The sequence below is a fragment of the Lipotes vexillifer genome, unplaced genomic scaffold (genome assembly GCF_000442215.2).
Source record: "Lipotes vexillifer unplaced genomic scaffold, Lipotes_vexillifer_v1.1 scaffold505, whole genome shotgun sequence".
Taxonomy (NCBI): Eukaryota; Metazoa; Chordata; class Mammalia; order Artiodactyla; family Lipotidae; genus Lipotes; species Lipotes vexillifer.
This window is the reverse complement of record NW_006785581.1, coordinates 882,995-904,062: the sequence shown is the minus strand read 5'-3', so window position 1 is coordinate 904,062 and position 21,068 is coordinate 882,995. Positions and strand designations below refer to the sequence as shown.

Here is a 21,068-nt window from a genome sequence, read left to right as displayed (position 1 = left end):
TAAAAAAAAAAAAAAAAAAAAAAAAAAAAAAAAAAAAAAAAATCCAGAAAAAGAGAAACCAAGTATAATCTTTACAGAAGAAGAATTACCCACAAAAGTTGCTAAATCCCATCAAAGTAAATACGTTTTTCCTATGTTGGCACTTTTAAAGAGTTACGAACACAACGCAAGTTAGAGTTAAAATAAAAAAGCCTCTTGAGCTTAAGAGTATGAACTGGGCACAAGCCTTCACCGTAAGCAGGAAAACACGCAGGTTATCTGAAAGTCAAGGTTTCCCCCTTGGCGGTCAGGGAGTAGTCCCCCGGCCGGACTCTTTTCTCAGAAAAGCTTCAAAATATTTCCAAACTAGAACTGGAATTATTCTGAGAAGGGCAGGTTCCAAACTGGTGCTCCGCTAGGCACCCAGATGGCCCAGCCTGCAGACATGAACCCTGCAGCGCCCTTCCTCAGGCAGCACTCGGAACCGCGCAGCTCCGTCCCCGACGTCAGGGCAGCTGTCAGAGGGAAGGTGGCAGGGACATGGCTGAGCCCAGCACCCACACCCACCCACGGCCGCGCCCGCCCAGTGCAGACAGGATACAGTGCCTCGGCCCCCAGAGAGCATGTCTGTGCCTGCAGAGTCACGATGACAGGACTTACCCAGCGGCAGTCACTTTCTTCCGCAACGATTCCCTAGGAAAACTTCTCCAGCCCGAAAGGCTGTCCTTCCAATTGTCACAAGTGTTTTCGGTTAAACCGCTCATGTTTCTAATTAACTTTTGTCATCCGCAACTGCTCCAGTGCCCAGAAGCCTGGCGGGATTAACGGCTGCTTCTGCTTTTTTTTTTTTTTTTTAAATACCTATGTTCTGCCGCCTTCTAGCAACAGAGTAAACTGTACACAGAGCGGCTTTTTATGATTTAAAAGTCAACGGCCGCCAAAGCCGAGTGAAGGCAGCCCCTTGTGAGACACGAGCCGGGAGAGCTCCCGGCAGAGGAACGGCTTCCCTTCACTCTCAGCTGCTCCGGGAAGCCACGGCTCCAGGGTGATCCAACGCAGACCTCCCAATGTTTTAAAACACATACATCTTCCTGACTTACTGGGGATTTGGGTTTGGAGCAGGGGCTGCTGCATGATCCTCCCTAACAAAACTCAAGGGGCGTTGCTGGATCTTTTCCTGGGGAGAGCCAGGGACTGCCTGGGAAACAGGCTCACAGAACCCACCCACACTACTGGCCTTTCAGAGGGTCTCCTTGGGTGTGACGCTGCTCATGGGGGGCTTCCTGGGTGTCACAAGGTGCAGTGCTAGGCACGCTGTGAAGGGGGTTAACCGCCCCCGTTTGACAAGACTAAGGCTCAGAGAGGGCAAATGACTACTCCTCAGTCACCTCGTTGGAAATGGACAAATCTGGGCTTTGGACCCAGGTCTCCTGACACAGTGTTCTTTGGGACTGCATCACAGCTACCTCCTGTGATAAAGAGCACATCTAAACAACAGCCACTTAAATGACCAGAGTACTTCTGGGGCGTCGCCTTTTCTATTGCTTGGGTATATTCACGATATCCACTGTGGGGGACAAACCAGCCCAGCCACTGGAAAGGAGCCAGCCTGTGCCACAGAGGCCAGCGCCCTGGAGGAAATACTGGTGACCCTCCAGTCCCGAGTCCCACTCTCTCAGGACAACTGTCCTTCCCTTTACTTGGGCTCGGATCTGGGGCAGAAGTATTCATTCATTCGTTCATTCAATATACTCATTCACTATCAATATTCAGTGAGTGCCTAGTATATGCCACACATTCTCTAGGCACTTGGGATGCCTCAGTGACACTTGTCACAGATGCCCCAGGACCCCTGCCTTCACGGAGGTTACGCTCTGACAGCGAGGAAGAGATGATAACTAATGTAATTAATAAGTACATCTTATCATTTGGTAGCAAAGAAGCCCTAAAGAAAAAGGGGCTTTGGGGGCAATGTGCTTACAGGAGCTGCAACAAATCACGACCAGAGGTACGCCCCTCGTTCCTAAAGAAGTTTCAGGCATACTCCCTACTGAGCAGACACACATGGATCAGTGTCACTTCTCTGCTCCCACACATTCCTTGGAACTCTTATAAAGCTCGCCTGAAATCGCCTGGACAAGAAAGGCCCCTGCCTAGCGTTTCTGTGTGTTTTTAAACCTTAACACACACAGCTAGAAATCAGTTGTCACTAACTAGCTAAGGACAGATCCAGAGCTAAACAGATGGCTGGCTTGTCTAAGAGAAATGTGCAGACCAACCAAAGATGTGTGTCTCCTTTAGGGAAGGTGCCAGGTGCAGGGAAGGAGCCCACGCAGTGTAGCCATGGCGGACACACAGGCGCTCCTCAGGCCGTTCCCCAAACAGCTCCCAGAAACTCCTCCCGGTCTTGCAAACCCCAGCTCAAATGCCTTCCTCCTTTGTCAAGCTACCTGAGACCCTCGAGCTGAATGATGCAAACCCTCTGGTTTGCATCACATCACCTGGTATTTCTCCCTACTCTGTTTTCCCAGGACACTGTCCATACCTCCCTTTTTATAAAAGCATTTGGAGGGCCACCTACTTACACCAGGCAGTGGGAATACAGAGTTGAGTAAGATATGACCCCTGCCCTCTAGGAACTCACTGCCCAAAGGGGCAGCAGTCCTCAAAACAGAGCACAGAAACAATGTCAAGGCTTTAGAGGGCTGTACGTGGTCCCAGGAGACCCAAGCATTGGGATCTCCTAATTCTCCCCAGGGAGTCTGGGAAAGCTTCATTGTTATTCCACTGGTTTGTAAATTCCTCCAGGGCAGAGATGACCCCCACCCCCATTCACCCTTGTGTCCCAAAGCCTGCCAGAGCATAGAAAATAGTAAATGGTTTCTGAATTGTTGGTTGGTAGTTTTGACCTTTGCAAGTCACATTTAAGGTAAGAGAGACTCAAAATTTGTGATTAGTCATTAGGGTTTTATTAAAACTTTTCAGTCCAAACTCAGGATCAGGACTCAGAGCTTCAGAATTTCTACTTGGCATTTTGCCTGGGCTCCCCTGGTTACAGGATCATGGGGACAATTCAAGGCTACTCATTACAGCTGTAAGAGTAGTCCTGGCGGATGATTCTGAATTTGGTTTCTAGAACAGAAGTTCCCTGAGTAGGGCTACAGGGCACCTGAGAATCAGATCATCAATACTTTGACATTATGTCATAGCCAGAAAACCCCTTAACAGTGAAGGGGCTCCAGGTCATGAGTGGTCTTGTCCAGGTGAACTTGACATGTTTCTCTCATCCCTAGGGTATCTCATCAGTGATCTCAGATCTTGGTTGAAGTGGAAAGCAGCCATTTCTAATACTAGGCTTCTGTGATTCCCAGCATGAGACCTTCCTTACCAGGCTTCTGAGATAGTGAGATAAATGCAGGAGGGATGTGGGGAGGCAGGCCAAGCCTTAAGTTTTACACCAGCTGAAGGTGTGACCCCAGGTATACAACTTTGCCCCTCTGGGCCTCCGTCGCCCCATTTGTAAGAAAGAGGATAAGCTTTTCCTCTAGAATCCTTTCAGCTCTGTTTCCATTCAAATCTCAGCGAGTCTCCAAGAGACCCTATGAGGCTGGGTCCCAAGAACGCAACTCGCTAAACAAGTGAGTTTCCCTGTGCTGCGACATACAGGTGTTTCTTTAATGTCAATCATTCCCCCTCCATGGTTCTCTTAAGATGCTTACCAATAAATGCAGAAAACTGGCTGGGTCAAGGTATACTCAACCTTGAATGAGCTGCCAGTGAATTCTAAAATGCTAGTATTCTATGAAAGTAAATGTGTGGGAGGGAGGGTAGGGGGAGTTCTTTAAAATTAAGAACACTGCTCTCTCTAATAACTAACAGCTCTAGTTTCTTTTCTCAGGTATAGGAACCTTTGTTGGAACAAAGGAATCTGAGAGAGCAAAAGGAGGAAAGCACAAAAGAAATGTTCTGACTACCAGTGTTCTCCCAATAATGGTATATGGGGTAAAGAGGTGAGATGAACATTTTTGATGGCACGTGGATAAACATTTTTATATTTTAAAAGTTACGTATTTATTTTATTGCATATCAGAAAAGATAAGTAGCCCATATATAAATCAACAGTTTCACAGATAGTAGATGTAGATTTAATTGAGTTGATTTAAGGAAAATATGAAACAAATAAAAACACAAGCAGTTCACCGATGTGGCAAAAATCACACAGCAAGTTTGTGAAAGACTAAAGTTGGGGAAACACTGTTCCATTAAATCAGAAATACTCATTTTATATGTAAAATACATAAGTATTTTAATACTACTTGTTTTATACTCAATTTATTCTTTTGGAAAATGCAATCAACCAAAGAGAAATTAAATCAGAAGGCCCAAATAAGGACTAGGTTCAAAAACTAATCTGAAATGGCTACTTTTATAGCTTTATTTATTTATATGTATTTGTTTAGCACGACATTTTGCTGAGAATTGGCCAGATCTGGGAACATGACCGGGCCTTTGTTTAGCCAAAGGTAATTAATTTTAAGAATAACGGTCTTAAGTTTTGGACTACTAAACATAGTAAGAAAAACACGTTACATCATGCCCAATAAACATCCCAAATATCCATATGTAAAATTAAAAATATCAAGACTTACTGTATGTAATAGACACTGGTATATTTTGCCCTAGTCCATTTTTTAAAATGCTGATCACAGGGGCCCTGAACAGATTTTACGACCCACCAGTGGACCACACCCTGCAGCCTGAACATCTCAGCTTTAAAAGGCCAGCTCGCCAGGTTCACCCACCACCAACTGACAAACCATCGCAAAAAGGAAAAGTCTCATTTGAAATACTGCAGAAACAGGAGGGCTTTGAAGAAGAGAAAAGGCTTTTTCTTTTTTTTTTTTTTTTTTAAGAGTTTAGGGAGAGCATTAATCCTCCTGTGGGGAGGGGAAAAGTTTGGTTTTTCTGGCAACCAGCCTCAACCTTTCCTGACAGTAACCAAAATACTTTCTAAATGGAAATACTGTCCAAGGCAGATAAATAAGCATTTCTTCCTCTCTACTTTCAAGAGGGCCAACACTGGTCCCCGGCCCCTTCTGTCCCCAGCTTCCTACTTAGGGAGACATTGGTGGTCTGGTCCGGATGGCAGCAGGCACCCAGGCAGTGAGGCCAGCTGATCTCAGCTCCAGTCACCCTACTGTGATTTTAGACCTGCCCTGGGGATGGTTCTTGCCTAAATCCTCTCCATCACCTTCAGGAAAAGGCCTGATAATTGGGCCTAGGAAAAGGTTCACAATTTCCTATAATTTGTCAAGGTATCAATCTTGAGCATTCAAATTTGTTCGGACAATTGAAACCAGTTTTTCGGGTTTTTTTGTAAGTGCATGGACTCTAGCCATACGGGCTGGAGACTGTTTCCAGAGTTACTCAGGTCAGTTTCTTTACAACCATGTTGGCCGCCGGACCACAGAGGGGCACGTAAATGAACCTCACTCAATCCACTTAGTGGTTCTTCGGGACTCCTGGAGCCTGGCCGAGGCGCCTTCTCAACACTGTTGGTTGTGATCAGTGTCTAAAATTAAGGGCATGGGCTTAAACACAGTTTCTCTCCAACTCCTTCTTTGAGAGGATCCTTAGAGGTACAGAAAGATGGAGAGGGGGGGTCATGAGAAGTACCAAGAGAAGTGTACAGAAAGGGAAAGGGCATGGTGTAGAGGGAGCTGGGCTTCGGATTCATATTCTCTAAGGATCATTTTGTGTCTACAACTCCACAGGCTCCTAAAACATCCAAGTTAGAATAAGAATGATGATTTATATAAACAATATTTTCTTTAAAGTTGTTCTGTTAAGTCAGTCCCTATCAAAATCCCAATGACGTTTTTGTTGAAATAGAAAAATCCATACAAAAATTTCGATGGAATCTCAAGGGACTCTGAATAGCCAAAACAATCTTGAAAAAGAACAAGTTTGGAGGTCTCAGACTTCCTGATTCAAAACTTACTACAAAGCTACAGTAATCAAATCATTGTGATGCTGGTAAAGACAGTCATATAGATCAATGAGTGAGAGAGGCCAGATATAAACCTTTGCATATATGGTCAAATAATTTTCAAGAATATTCAGTGGGGTAAAGACGGTCTTTTCAACAAATGTGCTGGGAAAACTGGATATCCATGTGCAGAAAAATGAAGTTGGATTCTTACCTTATATCATACAAAAATGAACCTAAGATGGATCAAAGACCTAAATGTAAGAGTTAAAACTATAAAACTCTAACAAGAAAACACAGGGCAAAAACTTCATGACGCTGGGTTTGGAAATGATTTCTTGGATATGACACAAAAAGCATGAGCAAAAAAAAAAAAAAAAAATAGGTAAGCCGGACTTCATCAAACTTAAAAACTTGTACATCAAAGGACATAATCAACAGAATGAAAAAACAACCTATGGAAGATAATACTTGCAAATCATACATCTGATAAGGACTTGATATCCAGCACATATACAGAACTCATATAACTCAACAACAACCTGATTGAAAAATGGGTAAAGGACTTGAATAGACATTTCTCCAAAGAAGATATACAAACGACCAATACACACACAGAAAGACGTTCAACGTCTCTACTCACCAGGGAATGCAAATCAAAAACCACAATGAGATATCGCTTCATACAAATTAGGACGGATATTATTAAAAACAAAACAAAACAGAAAATAACAAGTGTTTGTGAGGATGTGGAGAAACTGGAATCTTTGTGTACTACTGTGGGAATAGGAGATTGTGCAGCCATTGTGGAAAAGAATGGCAATTCCTCAAAAGATTAAACATAGAATACGATCTATCAATTCCACTCCTGGGTATATACCCGAAAGAAGTGAAAGCAGGGACCTGAACAGATATTTGTACACCCACGTTCATAGCAACATTATTCACAATAGCCAAAAGGTGGAAGCAACCCAAGTGTCCATCAATGGTTAAACAATAGACATTGTTCGGATAAATGAATGAATAAGCTAAGTGTGGTGTGTATATATGTACACACACACACAAACACATACACACGCACGCACACACAATGGAGTATTAATTCAGCCTTCAAAAGGAAGGAAATTCTGACACTTGCTACAATATGGATGAGCCTTGAAGACATTAAGTGAAACAAGCCAGTCATGAAAGGCAAATATTGTTTGATTCCACTTATAAGAGGTCCCTTGAGTAGTCAAATTCATAGAGACAGAAAGTAGAAGGGTGGTTGCCATGGGCTGGGGGAAGGGACGAATGTTCACAATGAAACAAACAAACAAAAAAGATTGTATTTGGCTGCAAGTAACCGAATTCTGACCACCACAGCCCAAACGGGTGAGGGGTTTACTACTTTATTTCCAGTGCTTAGCACAGGGTCTGGCACACAATAAGGGCTCAATAAATGTTTGTTAAACTAAAGTTTATCTTTGATGTTAATGAATCACATGAAATTACATAGTTTCGAATATTAATTTATTAGTATTATTTTATTCTAGCTTGAAAAAATGTCTGCTTCAAAGGAATAGTGATCCTTTTTAGGAAACTCAAGCAGGGATGCAAATTACACCACTAGACTTTTTCTTCCTTAAATTGGCCATCACTGACTCTTTGGTCAAGCCGTTTCTTCCGACTGGATGCTTCCTTGCCCCCCTCATTGCCTCACATCCCTACCTGACTTTCACCACCCTGCAGTCTACCTTTCATGCCGTTTCTTCTAGGAAACCTCCCGAACCCCCAAACCAGAAGCCATCTCTTTTCATCTAAAGAGACGGAAGCCTCTGCTAGGCCTTCTCTGGGGTCCTGATATTTGCGTTGTAGTTAGTGGTCACACTTAGCTTACTCACAAGAATGGCTGATGCACTAGGTCCCAGAAATGCTTGTTGGAAATCCATGCCTTTGACCTTTTAAGACTGGCTTAGTGAAAGTGATGCAGACAGGTGTCCAGAAATCAATAACAAATAACAGCTATTACCCACACTGGATCCCTCCATATGGCTCAAAATTAAAATCAGGTATATGCCTGGCTTATCCCTCTTGGCTAATCGTGCCAGTTGCTCTCTTTACAACTAAGTGAACTCAGAAGACTAGAATCCTTGGTGATGCTTTTAATGCGTTTCCTGCTATGAATGGTGAGAATTTTGCTATACTGGGTCATCAAAAAGATTATGTATAAACACGCCAGTACCTTATGAGGGCGTGACCAAAAATGTATGTGCGGAATGTAATTTCAAGGTAATTCTTTCTCTTCCGTGGCTTATTTTGGATAAAACCAAGTGAAACTTTGGGTAATGAGGTCATTTGTTGCTCTAAATGGAGCTAAAAGGCAGTAAAAGAAGAGAGTACTATTTTCCTACATAGTTGTCACTACATTTTCTCCAGCTTTACAAGGTACGTTTTCCAATCCTACTTAATGCCATAAAGAACTGGGGAAACTAAACAAAGGTTAACTTGCCTGAAATATTAGTATACAGCCAGGCTTAAGGCTGACCTGGTAATAACACCTTAGAAAGAGAATTCTGAAAATCTTTCGCTCCCTCCCTCCCATATACCCTTTACATCAAAAAGTGTCCTATACATATTGGTAAATGCTCCCACTCTGTTGGGTAAGGAGACAAATCATTTGTCTGCTGACACCTGAAGGAAGATAACCTTTAACAACAAAAAGCGGTCCCATTCTTCATCTTTCATTTCTTGAAGGCTTATCACCGCCAAAACAACTCTTTCCTGTCTCTAGAACTCACTTGTTCAAAATCCCAAGCAATATGTTTGAAGAGAAAGCTTTTGTTTTAACTGGTCAAGCCATTTCTCTATCTTGTACCATATATGGCTATAAGTACAAAACCGGCTGTAGAAAACTTTCTCCCTTGCTTCAAGGGTGTATGAAATTTCACAGAAATGATAAACACTTTAAAGGGGGGCAAATCTCATTCTCGCGGGAGGTCACTGTCCACAGCTAACAGCTGTTCGGCAGAGCACAATGGTTGTACACTATTATAAATACATCCCCCTAAGATGGAGCTGGTTAAGGAAGGCTATAGACTCTCTTCGCCTAAGATACCAGCCCAAGTCTTCTTGTTTTCTCTTTGGGCAAGGGATGGGCACTCCAAAATAGGAGCTTCCAAACCAGTGTTAAAAAAGAATGCCTTCTATTAGACAATACAAATAGGCAGTAACACAGAGAAGGGGTTCCAGGCTCGGGTAAGTTTAGAAAACAGAGGGCTGAAGAGTAGTCAGTTTTCTTGCCTGCAGGACTTCTCAGAGCCTTTAACATGCTCACTTGCACTGGGGATATCCAAAATGATAATGGGATAGTATGAATCCCAAACCTATTTTTTGCCATAGAATTGATTTTATGGGATAGCTTAAGGAAACAGCCTATCATAGGATGCATTCTGGTAAACTGTCCTAATGGAGGGGGGGGGCAGAAAATGGGAATGTAACCCAAAGCAGATAAGACTGCTAACAGGTAAGAGTCACTAATCAGGAGAGCTACACAAAGGAGAAGGGAAAAGATGCACCTTTTTTTCCCCTGGGAAGTTGTAGATTGTGGAATGCTTTCACGATATGCATTTTGAACACTAAATATCCTTAATATGTACCTGTTCCCTTTCATTTCAAAAGGATTAGAATAAGGCTCTGTACTAAAGCCAAAGAGCTACACGAAAACAGGAAGCAGCAGTCATGGCTGTGCAGGGAGATGTCTATAAAAAGATTTCTATCAGCAGGCTCGCTGTGACTCAGTCCTGACACATGGCAGCCGTGAAAACTGATGTGATCTTGGACTGTATGAACACAGGAATGACACTTAGAAGAAGTGAGGTAAGGATCTTGCCCTGTTGCGCACAGCTCAGACCAGAGCTAGAAGGGTGAAATCTTTAGAATTTTGGACCTGGAGAGGCTTCTTAGAGATCCTCTACTTTGAGTCACTCATTTCCTCGAAAGGGAACAGATCCTTGGGCAGGTAATGAATTCTCCAAGGTCTTCCAATCAGTAAACGGCACAGCTGTTACCAAACTTAGGACACTGGGGCTTGTTAAATAAAGTAGCTTTGCTGGCCCTACCCGCAAACCTCCCAGTTCAGAATCTCTGGGGATGAAGCCAAGCAGATGGAGGTCTGACTAGCTCCCCAGGTGACTGTCATCCAGGTATTAAAGAATTCGTGTCTTACTACAACACGCTGAGAACATCTATCTATCTATCTATCTACCTATCTATCTATCTACCTACCTACCTACCTACCTACCTACCTACCTACCTATCTATTTACTTATTTATTTATGGCTGCGTTGGGTCTTCACTGCTGCAAGCCGGCTTTCTCTAGTTGTGGCGAGCAGGGGTTACTCTTCATTGCGGTGCGCAGGCTTACTGTGGTGGCTTCTCTTGTTGCGGAGGACGGGCTCTAGGCACGCGGGCTTCAGTAGTTGTGGCACGTGGGCTCAGTAGCTGTGGCTCGCCGGCTCTAGAGCACAGGCTCAGTAGTTGTGGCACACGGGTGTAGCTGCTCCGCGGCATGTGGGATCTTCCCGGACCAGGGCTCGAACCCGTGTCCCCTGCATTGGCAGGTGAATTCTTAGCCACTGCGCTACCAGGGAAGTCCTGCTGAGAAATCTTTATCTTGCCCAGGATAAGGACTAGAATCTGAGGATGACCGTAAACTATTCTCAGCAAGGAGTGGCTGAAATGAAGGAGACATTCAGCTTGGAGAAGAGAGGATCTGGGAAAAGGTGAAAGTGGAAGAAACCTTCTTACTGAGGTGTCTTCCTTTCCCTTTGATTTTTTTCACCCACTGACAGTGAACCATCAAAAAGGATTAAAGCAACACCTGTCAGGGCAGGCCCATGACTCAGGTCTGCTCTGTGGACAGCGAGAGGTCAAGGGCCCACGACAGCACTGGAAGGTGGGAGCTCCCCGGGCTCCATGGCCGAGGAGGCGGGGTGAGGTGGGGAAGGGAATGTTCGCAGCATTTGCGGAAAAGGGGAGTTGACCCAACCTGCTTTTATATGTTCTCTGCTCCACTTCTACCAGATCAGCTCTCTTTACAAGTAAGATTTTATTTGACAAAAGGTTTCCATGGAAAATGAAAACCTGTAACAACGTTAATAATCCTATATTAATAAGAATAACAGCCAACACTGACAGAGCCTGCACTTTGTGCAGACACTGTGCTAGGAAGCACTTTCATTGTATTGACTTTTTTTCTTTTGCATTAAAAATCCAATGAGATAGGTATGAGGAAACTGAGGCATGAGGCTTTAGGTGCCTCAAGATCAAACAGATTAGTGCGAGGGCTTCCCTGGTGGCGCAGTGGTTGGGAGCCCGCCTGCCGATGCAGGGGGCGCGGGTTCGTGCCCCGGTCCGGGAGGATCCCGCGTGCCGCGGAGCGGCTGGGCCCGTGGGCCATGGCCGCTGAGCCTGCGCGTCCGGAGCCTGTGCTCCGCAACGGGAGTGGCCACAACAGTGAGAGGCCCGCGTACCGAAAAAAAAAAAAAAAAAACAGATTAGTGCCAGGCAACTTTATTTCAAAGTCTACACATTTCAGCTACACTTCCAGTCTACCCGCCTGAAGACGAGACCCTAAACTGGACTCTCAAAGTACGTGCTCCTCTTCTGGTACAAGATAACGGTATTTTCATCAAGTCTTCCATCAACAGCTTTCAGAGATGCTACAGTGAAATTCTCTGACCTTTAACTCCTTCCAGGAGGAAAAAGAGAATTTTTCTCTCCAGGAGACTCTTCTTAAAAAATGGGCATGTCAAACAGCCGGGCAATAACTTAAGTATGGTTTTTGTTCTTCAGAATTTAGGATGCTGGCAAAATGCAATCTTTCTGCTGTTATTTTTTCTGCCAATCAAAATCGGCAGCCAACCAAAGAACTAACTTATTGTATTTCTCCAGGGGAATCAATGCAGAAACTGAGAGCTGAATTGGACTATTATTCACTATCTATGATTGTATTATGCCAAAAGTGCAGGAACAGGAGGGAAAAAAAGCAGTCATTTATCCTGATTCTGCCAAGTATGCAGACACGTGGTATCAGATAGATCAAATAATTCCGGGGCTTCGTGACCGTCACTGATCTACACCCAGCTCTACCAGACTTCTGAGCCTTTTCACCTGACAGTTGTCTCCTTAATGGAAAAACAGAATTTTTCTTCTGTAAAAAAAAAAAAAAAAAAAAAAAAAAAAAGACATACACCGAGGTAGAAAATGTCCCTAAAGACTGCTCATCAGCTTTATTCATCCAAATCGGGAAGCAATTTCCTTCAGGTGTCTATTTTGTTTTATACAACAGGCCTGGCTGTGACAAGTTGGGGGTAGATTGAGTTTTTGTAAGCGAAGCACTCATTTAGAGCAATCTAGTAACTCTGCTGTAAAGCTAAGACATCTTTTAAAAACCAGAGAATCATGATGAGGTGGAGAGAACGGCAAGGTAATTGTTTTACTCTGCTCTGTGCAACTCACACCACCCTAAGAATCGTGCAAACACAGGACTCTGGAGAGGGGCAAGTCCAACTTAATAGCCTGGTAACCTTGACCTAGTCATTTAGTTTAGGTGAACTCCAGCTTATTCATAAGTAAAACTAAAACTAACATCCCTGACTACCATTTACTGAGTGCTAACCAGTGCCAGGTACTGTGCAAAGTGCACTAAATAATTTCATTTACTGAATTCATTTAATTAATGATTTCATTAATTCACACATAAGCATCTCATGAAGTGGGTTTACTGCAGCTCAGAGATGTTAGCAACTTGCCCAAGGTCATGGCTGGGAAGCGACAGAGCAAGAATCTGAACACTAAAGTCCATGCTCTTAACCCATGCACTTCACTAAATGGAGATGGTGACCGAAGCTCTCTTCCTTCGCTATGAGGAACAAAGGAGCAATGATGGGAGAGCATTTTGCAAAAGTATCTGCATACGGACTCACTTTCAGCCCCCCACTAATATTGGGCTTCCTTAAAGCAAGGGATAGCTGTACCCAGTCCTGGTGGAATTGTCCCATAAGCAGAATGGGGCCAGGGGGGTACCCTAAACGGCCTCCCTGACCCGATCTTATAGAGGAGAAAAAGCTGCGCTTCTTGGGGCCCTGTGCGTTCCAAAGTGCCCACGGATTGTAAGACGCTTCCCACGGCCCCATCCAGGCTGACTGCAGATCGCTGGCAAGCTCCCTCTGTTCCTCTGTGAACCAGGGCCCCGTGCAAGGCAGGCTTTGGCCTGTGTGCCTTGTCCACCTCACCAGGCTCACTGGAGGCAGCCCAGATAATACACAGCTCTCACTGTCTGCCGTGATGACTCAGACACTCCTGGCAACATCTGCTCTGTTTCTGTAAGACTCAAAGGGCTCTTTACATGAATGACGGTGAAAAGCAGTCAAGAAGCTTCTCACCCGTGTGCAGGGCTATGAGATATAATGTGGAAACCAGGCACACTGAGGAACCAGCTTGGAGGTTTTAGCGCACACTTACACATGCCAAAGCTTATTAAATGTTGTTCCAGGGGATCTTTGTCATCTTGAATAATGAATTCCGGAGGTACAGTAACCAGGAATATGATTGAGGCTCAAAGTTATTTGGTGATGTTTCTCCTTGGAATCCTAAAACCACCACAACATGTAGTGTCTGTTCCTCCAACCATCAGATCCCATCCCATCCCTCCAACGTTTCTGACTCTTCTGAGTCCTTTCCCAGGTGCTGGAGATACAGTAATAGATAAGAAATCTATGCCTTTAAGGGGTCCTAAGTCTTATGGGTGAGACAGACCACAGAGCAGAAGTAACAACGAAGTGTGAAAACACTGTGATAGGAGAACGCTTATGGAACTCTGGATGGCAAAGTGGGTTACCTCACTCAGTCTGGGAGCAAGAGGCAGTCCCAGAATTCATTCAAGCCATGTTTCGTCACCCCTGCACAGAACTTTTAGAACTTAATTCTTTATAAAGTATTAAAAGGAAATAAAGTGTCCAGGCACCCAAACCAAATGATTAAAATAAAAATATATAGATTCTCCACTTGATCAGGGTAAAATCTGGTCAGCCAAACGCACTCATGATACTAATGACGACCAGGAGTTCTGAGGGCATAGCCATTGCCTCCAGGCATAATGAAAAATGGGACACATAACTCAATCAGAATGTTATTCTTCCCTGCTCACCCAGCATGCATATACTCCCTACATTCAGCACACGTACTGAATTTATTTCCGCAATGAAGGATCCTTACAATGAAGGATCCCTCACCTCCCAGTCCGGGCTGGAAAAAAACAGACATGCAGACACCACACTCATTCTTTCCCAAATTTGGCTGACAAGCCAAAAACAAAGTGGATGGTCTCGACTGTTATCAAACCAACTCCTGATCAAGTCCCTCCCAGCTGTCAATCCAGAAGCCACAAGTTCAAGGCAAATGGCTAAACTGCCTCTATCAAGAGACACGTGGCGCAATAACAAAGATACAAATGAGTGAAAGAAACCCAGATGCAAGTTTATACACCCAACTTGGGACTTAAAGGAGGACATGATGGCAGGAAAAGACAACTAGCGTTAGCCCCACACTAACTAGGACCGAGCTTGGCAAGCAGGTTCTGTTCCTGAATTTTCACAGCCACCCAACGAGGAGAGCGGCGTCAAGTCTATTTCACAGAACAATAAATCAGGCTCAGGGAGACTGAGTCACTGGCCTGAAAACACATAGCAGGTGAATGCAAAGGTGAGATTCAAGCCAAGGTCTGTCCAACACGGAGGCTACAGAGGGCTGCCCCACCCTCACTCTCCTTTGAGAAAGTAGTAGAGCCGGGACCAAAGCTATGCAGTTGGGGGTGGGAGGTGGGTTGTGGGCTAAGCAGTGGGTAGTAGCATATTTCTGGGAAACCACCGCCTGTTAGGGTAATGGGAACAGCAGAATTTCTGTTACGACGGGAGAGTTGTTTCTGGTAGGAGAATTCCTTAATAAGCTACCTGGGCCAGAGGCTGAAGTCCTAGGAGAACCTGTATGTCTTGCAGAAGATAAAGGAAATAATTGCTTGGTCCCATCAAAAAGAGAAAAAGAGGGAAAAGAAGTGGGCGAGACAAGCAAGATAGGGGACACGTGATGTCCAACACATCCCTCCCGGTGACATCACCATAAACTGCCACAAAAGCTACAGAAACTAACACACCATTGTAAAGCAATTATACTCCAATAAAGATGTGAAAAAAAAAATTGGAAATGCCTGCTGTGAGTGGGTTTCTCTTGGAAGCCATCAAGGAAATAGGTTTCTGTGTTCAGGGTGAGGGTGGAATGGAGACAACCTTCCAAGAGAGCAGCTGGGGGAAGCTGTCCACAGGAACTCGCAGAAATTCTGAGGTGGGACCCAGGCTGTTCAATCAGATCTCCCAAGAGCGGAAGGTCTTTGCCAGTATGTGGGCTGTTTAGGGCAGGTCTGGGACAACTGATCCCTAGTTACACCAGCCACCGCCTGCTTTGGCATCAAGCCACGCATCTCTTCCTCCTGGCCTTGGTTTGCTCTCCTTTACCTCACCCAGCACAGCACTCCCACCTCCCTAACCCATTTCTCCTGAGAGGGTCACAGCCCATCCCATCCTCTTCTCATCTCCCCATCCTCTGTCCTTCACAGGCCTTAGCCCTTGGTGCTGACCCTGCCTCGTCCAGACTTAGCTCAATCTAAGTACCTATGTCCTCTAGGACAGAGGTCAGCAAACCAGGGCCTGACGGCCAAAACTTTTTTTTTTTAATTGAAATATAGTTAATTTACAATGTTGTGTCAGTTTCAGGTGTATAGCAAAGTGATTCATATATATATATATATATATATATATATATATTCTTTTCCAGATTCTTTTCCATTATAGGTTATTATAAGATATTGAATACAATTCCCTGTGCTACAACAGGAGGTCCTTGTTGTTTATGCCCACAACCTTGTAAATAAAGCTTTATTGGAACACAGCCATGCTCATCCTTTTGCATATTGTCTATAGCTGCTTCCTTACTACAATGACAGAACTGAGTACTTGCCACAGAGATCCTATGCCCCGTAAAGCCCTAAGTATTTACTATCTGGACACTTAAGAGAAAGTTTGCTGACCTTGCTCCAGAATATTAATTCCTCGAGGCCAGGGGCTCTGTTTCACTCATCTTTATTTCTCCAGTACCTGATACAGGGTGAATGTTTGATTAAGTGGTTGAATGCTTGCACGAGGATTAGATAAACATCATTAGGTCAGTTACTGCAAAGATACAAATTAGAAATGCTTTTAATAACTGAAAAGAGATAATTCTAGCTAACTATACTTTCTAGTTAAGCCAGTTAGCAGCAACAACAGAGACTTTATGTTTCAATACATATTGATTTGGTTTTTTTCTCAAAAGCATATCATCCCATTTGTCTTCCTTAGTACTTGTGTCTAATTGAAAGCGCCACGTGATGCTTCAAGCTGCATATCTCAACATCAGTATTCATTACTGAAGAATCACAGACATAGCTTTCGATGTTATTTGGAAAGAGGATCATTTTCCTTCAGTTAAATGGTGAAAATTATTGCGTTTTGGTACATATACCAAAAATACCAGTTTATGTCCCTATCATTTACTCTTCATGATTTTAACAATTAAAAACAGCTCAATAACTTATTGAGCATATACTGTATAAAAGGCACTATTCTAAGCAATTTACTTGCATTGCCTAATTTACCCCTCACAATAACCCTAAGTAGTAGATCCTGCTACACCCTCATTTTACAGATGAGAAAACTGAGGCTTGGAAAGATTATGTAGCTTGTCCAATGTCAAATGACAGGTACACATCTACTGGCTCCTGAGCTGTAAATCATGATTCTACAGCTCATTCATTCATTTACTCCACCAACAAATATTTACCTGAAGTTTCTAGATACCAAGTTCTGTGATGGCAATGGACAGAAAAGAGAAGAGGGCTCAGTCCCCCCTTGCAAATGAAGGATGGATGAGATAACCACAGAGCGTGATGAGGACAACCAGAGAATAAGGGCAGGGTGCTGTGGGAACACAGAGGAGGGGTTTCAAACTGAGCCCAGGAAAAGCTTTCTAGAGGAAACAAAGTGTGAGCTGAAACCTAAAAGGTGAAGTAGAAACTTGGTGGGAAAAAAGAGTGAGGAATGAGGAGGGCAGAAAGCATTTCAGAGACAGACCAGCACCGACGAAGGCGGCACACTTGAGAGAATAAAGGCCCCTGCGTGAAACTACTAACTATTCCATAAGGCAGAAGCTTCAAGTGAGACAGCAGACCAGCTCCCTCTAAACGGTCAAACGCAGAGGAGAAATGGTAATTCAGTATTCCAAGGTTCACTTGACAAGTTCTCCCTTCTCAACAAAAGTAATTTTCTTCTTTATGAAAATCAGATAACTTCTGGGCTTCCTAGGTGGCGCAGTGGGTAAGAATCCGCCTGCCAATGCAGGGTACACGGGTTCGAGCCCTGGTCCCAGAAGATCCCACATGCTGTGGAGTAAGTAAGCCCGTGCACCAAAACTACTGAGCCTGCGCTCTGGAGCTCGCGAGCCACAACTACGGAGCCCGTGTGCCACAACTATGGAGCCCGTGTGCCACAACTACTGAAGCCCCCACACCTAGAGCCCGTGCTCTGCAACAAGAGAAGCCACCACCAAAAAAAAAAAAAAAAAAAAAAAAAAAGGAAAATCAGATAACTTCTGATTGCAGACTTCCTCCCACCAAAAACTGAGGCCCTGATGGACTCAGTGAAACCATAAAGGCTGGTAGAAAGTCAACATTCAATAAATACGCACCAAATGAATGCACTGAATTGGCACAGTAAAGCTGTGCACCAGCTTTGAGTTAAAATGAATTATTTATATTTTTATTTATTTTTTAAAGGTAAGAGGTGGATTTATTTAGAAAGATACACATTCCACAGGCAGAGTGTAGGCCATCTCAGAAGGTGAGAGGCCAAAATGAATTGTTAACTGGAGATAGTCAGCTACCAAGCTTTGGAGACGGAGGAATGTGAAAAAACAGTATGATTTTAATAGCTGGTACCAGAGGTCCTCTTAGAAGCTTCGTTTAAGAAATACCTTGGTGGTGCAGTGGTTGAGAATCTGCCTGCCAATGCAGACAACACAGGTTCGAGCCCTGGTCTGGGAAAATCCCACATGCCATGGAGCAACTGGGCCCGTGAGCCACAATTACTGAGCCTGCGCGTCTGGAGCCTGTGCTCCGCAACAACAGAGGCCGCGATAGTGAGAGGCCTGCGCACCGCGATGAAGAGTGACCCCCCACTTGCCACAACTAGAGAAAGCCCATGCACAGAAATGAAGACCCAACACAGCCATAAATAAATAAATAAATACATTGTGTATTATTAAAAAAAAAAAAAAAAAAAGAAAAGAAATACCTTGGATATGGGCCACCATATCCAAGGAAGTGTGCAAAATGAGGCTCCGGGGCATGGTCTGCAAGGAGACAAGAAAACAGAACAACTGCTTGGCATACGAAAGGGAGAGGGAGAGGAGGAGGACTGAACAATACAGTAGGAAGCTGGGGTCTTAAAAACAAAACAAAATGTGGTCACTGAGAAATTCTCAGGGGCAGGGAAGCTGAGGGACTTCTAAGAACGGGAATATCCAATATTCAATTTGAAGGTGTTCGTCCTGCAACACTGTAACCCCTCCATGGCCTTAAACTTTCAGGGAAAATCTACGCTCAAAGCCTTATGTCACTCTTTTGAGGACAGAAGGAGGTGGGGCAGTTCCAGTGCCAAGAGAGGGATGCTGCACATAGGATGGGAAGCTCCGTGATCTACAGGCTCGAGTATTTCAACAAAACAGGAACTAGGAACAAATACTACTGGCCAACAGTGACGTAACCCCACCTTCACCCCAACAAAACAAAATTAGTAAAACGTAACACTTCCAGAAAGACTCTGGGTCTTCTTCCACCTGTGAGATGGCAGACGAATTTCATTTGAATCTCTGTGGTAGGCTAGTGAATACCTAGCAACCCTGAAGACGACTAAAAAAGTTCTGATTTACAGTGTGGGCCGATTTCTGCGGTGTAAATACTCCCACCATGGCAGCTATCAAGCAACTGACATGACATCAACAGTCTTCTGAGAGTCCTAAAAATTTTTAAGTTGGCTCTCATGAACTGGTACAAGCTGGCTCATCATGTCCACAGTTGGCATCTAGGTTAATGGCAGTTCCCATGGATGCAGTCCTTGTGTTGGCTTTGATGAGAGAAAGTGCTATCCAGAGCACTATTAGCTCCTGGAGACCAGGCAATACCTATAGGAGGGTAAGGAAGGCCAAGGGACAAGAAAGGCACAGAGGCAGTCACCATGAGTCAGGGAGTCATCATGTGATCAACGTACATTAGAGCTGAAAGGAAGCACTCAGTTAGCTGATATGACGCCCTTTTTAAAGACAGAACAACTGCTTGGCATACGAAAGGGAGAGGGAGAGGAGGAGGACTGAACAATACAGTAGGAAGCTGGGGTCTTAAAAACAAAACAAAATGTGGTCACTGAGAAATTCTCAGGGGCAGGGAAGCTGAGGGACTTCTAAGAACGGGAATATCCAATATTCAATTTGAAGGTGTTCGTCCTGCAACACTGTAACCCCTCCATGGCCTTAAACTTTCAGGGAAAATCTACGCTCAAAGCCTTATGTCACTCTTTTGAGGACAGAAGGAGGTGGGGCAGTTCCAGTGCCAAGAGAGGGATGCTGCACATAGGATGGGAAGCTCCGTGATCTACAGGCTCGAGTATTTCAACAAAACAGGAACTAGGAACAAATACTACTGGCCAACAGTGACGTAACCCCACCTTCACCCCAACAAAACAAAATTAGTAAAACGTAACACTTCCAGAAAGACTCTGGGTCTTCTTCCACCTGTGAGATGGCAGACGAATTTCATTTGAATCTCTGTGGTAGGCTAGTGAATACCTAGCAACCCTGAAGACGACTAAAAAAGTTCTGATTTACAGTGTGGGCCGATTTCTGCGGTGTAAATACTCCCACCATGGCAGCTATCAAGCAACTGACATGACATCAACAGTCTTCTGAGAGTCCTAAAAATTTTTAAGTTGGCTCTCATGAACTGGTACAAGCTGGCTCATCATGTCCACAGTTGGCATCTAGGTTAATGGCAGTTCCCATGGATGCAGTCCTTGTGTTGGCTTTGATGAGAGAAAGTGCTATCCAGAGCACTATTAGCTCCTGGAGACCAGGCAATACCTATAGGAGGGTAAGGAAGGCCAAGGGACAAGAAAGGCACAGAGGCAGTCACCATGAGTCAGGGAGTCATCATGTGATCAACGTACATTAGAGCTGAAAGGAAGCACTCAGTTAGCTGATATGACGCCCTTTTTAAAGAGGAGGGGGCTTCTCTGGTGGCGCAGTGGTTGAGAGTCCGCCTGCCGATGCAGGGGACACGGGTTCGTGCCCCGGTCCGGGAAGATCCCACGTGCCGCGGAGCGGCTGGGCCCGTGAGCCATGGCCGCTGAGCCTGCGCGTCCGGAGCCTGTGCCCCGCAACGGGAGAGGCCACAGCAGTGAGAGGCCCGCGTACCGCAAAAAACAAAAACACAAATAAAGAGGAGGAACCCAGGGCCCAGAGAGCGCGATTAACTGCTCAAGGTCACTCTTTGAATTAGCAGCCGACCTGGAACTGGAGCTGGGGCTGCCTGCCTTCCTCTCCTCTGTGCCTCAAAGTCCTCCTTTCAGGGAAAGGAAGGCCTGAACTTGGCTTGCAGCTGGGCAGGGGCACACACGGGCAGCTTTGGCTAAGTGTTTACATTTTACTAGCTTACCATTTGGAGAACTTCTGACTCTCTCTGTATGAAAAGGAGGAGCTCTGTCAGGGATTTGGGTGAGCTTGAGAAAGCCCGCCAGAGATCCAGCTGACAAGAAGCAACGACCCAACTGGGGTGGCCAGCAGCAAAACAATGAGCGGACAGATTTCTCCCAGAATGTCCAAGGATGTGGGTGGAAGCAGAGGGTGGATGGGATCTTCCCAATGGTAAAAGGATCCCCCATTCCCATGCTGATCAGCAGGGAATAGGAGAGGGAGGAGG

At 44.7% G+C, this 21,068-nt stretch overlaps 1 protein-coding gene across 2 annotated transcripts in view; it reads right to left on the bottom strand.

Annotated features, from left to right (window-relative positions):
* The window catches only part of NAV2 (neuron navigator 2), a 412,453-nt gene that overhangs the window by 177,445 nt on the left and 213,940 nt on the right, over positions 1 to 21,068 (bottom strand). The window lies entirely within an intron of this gene.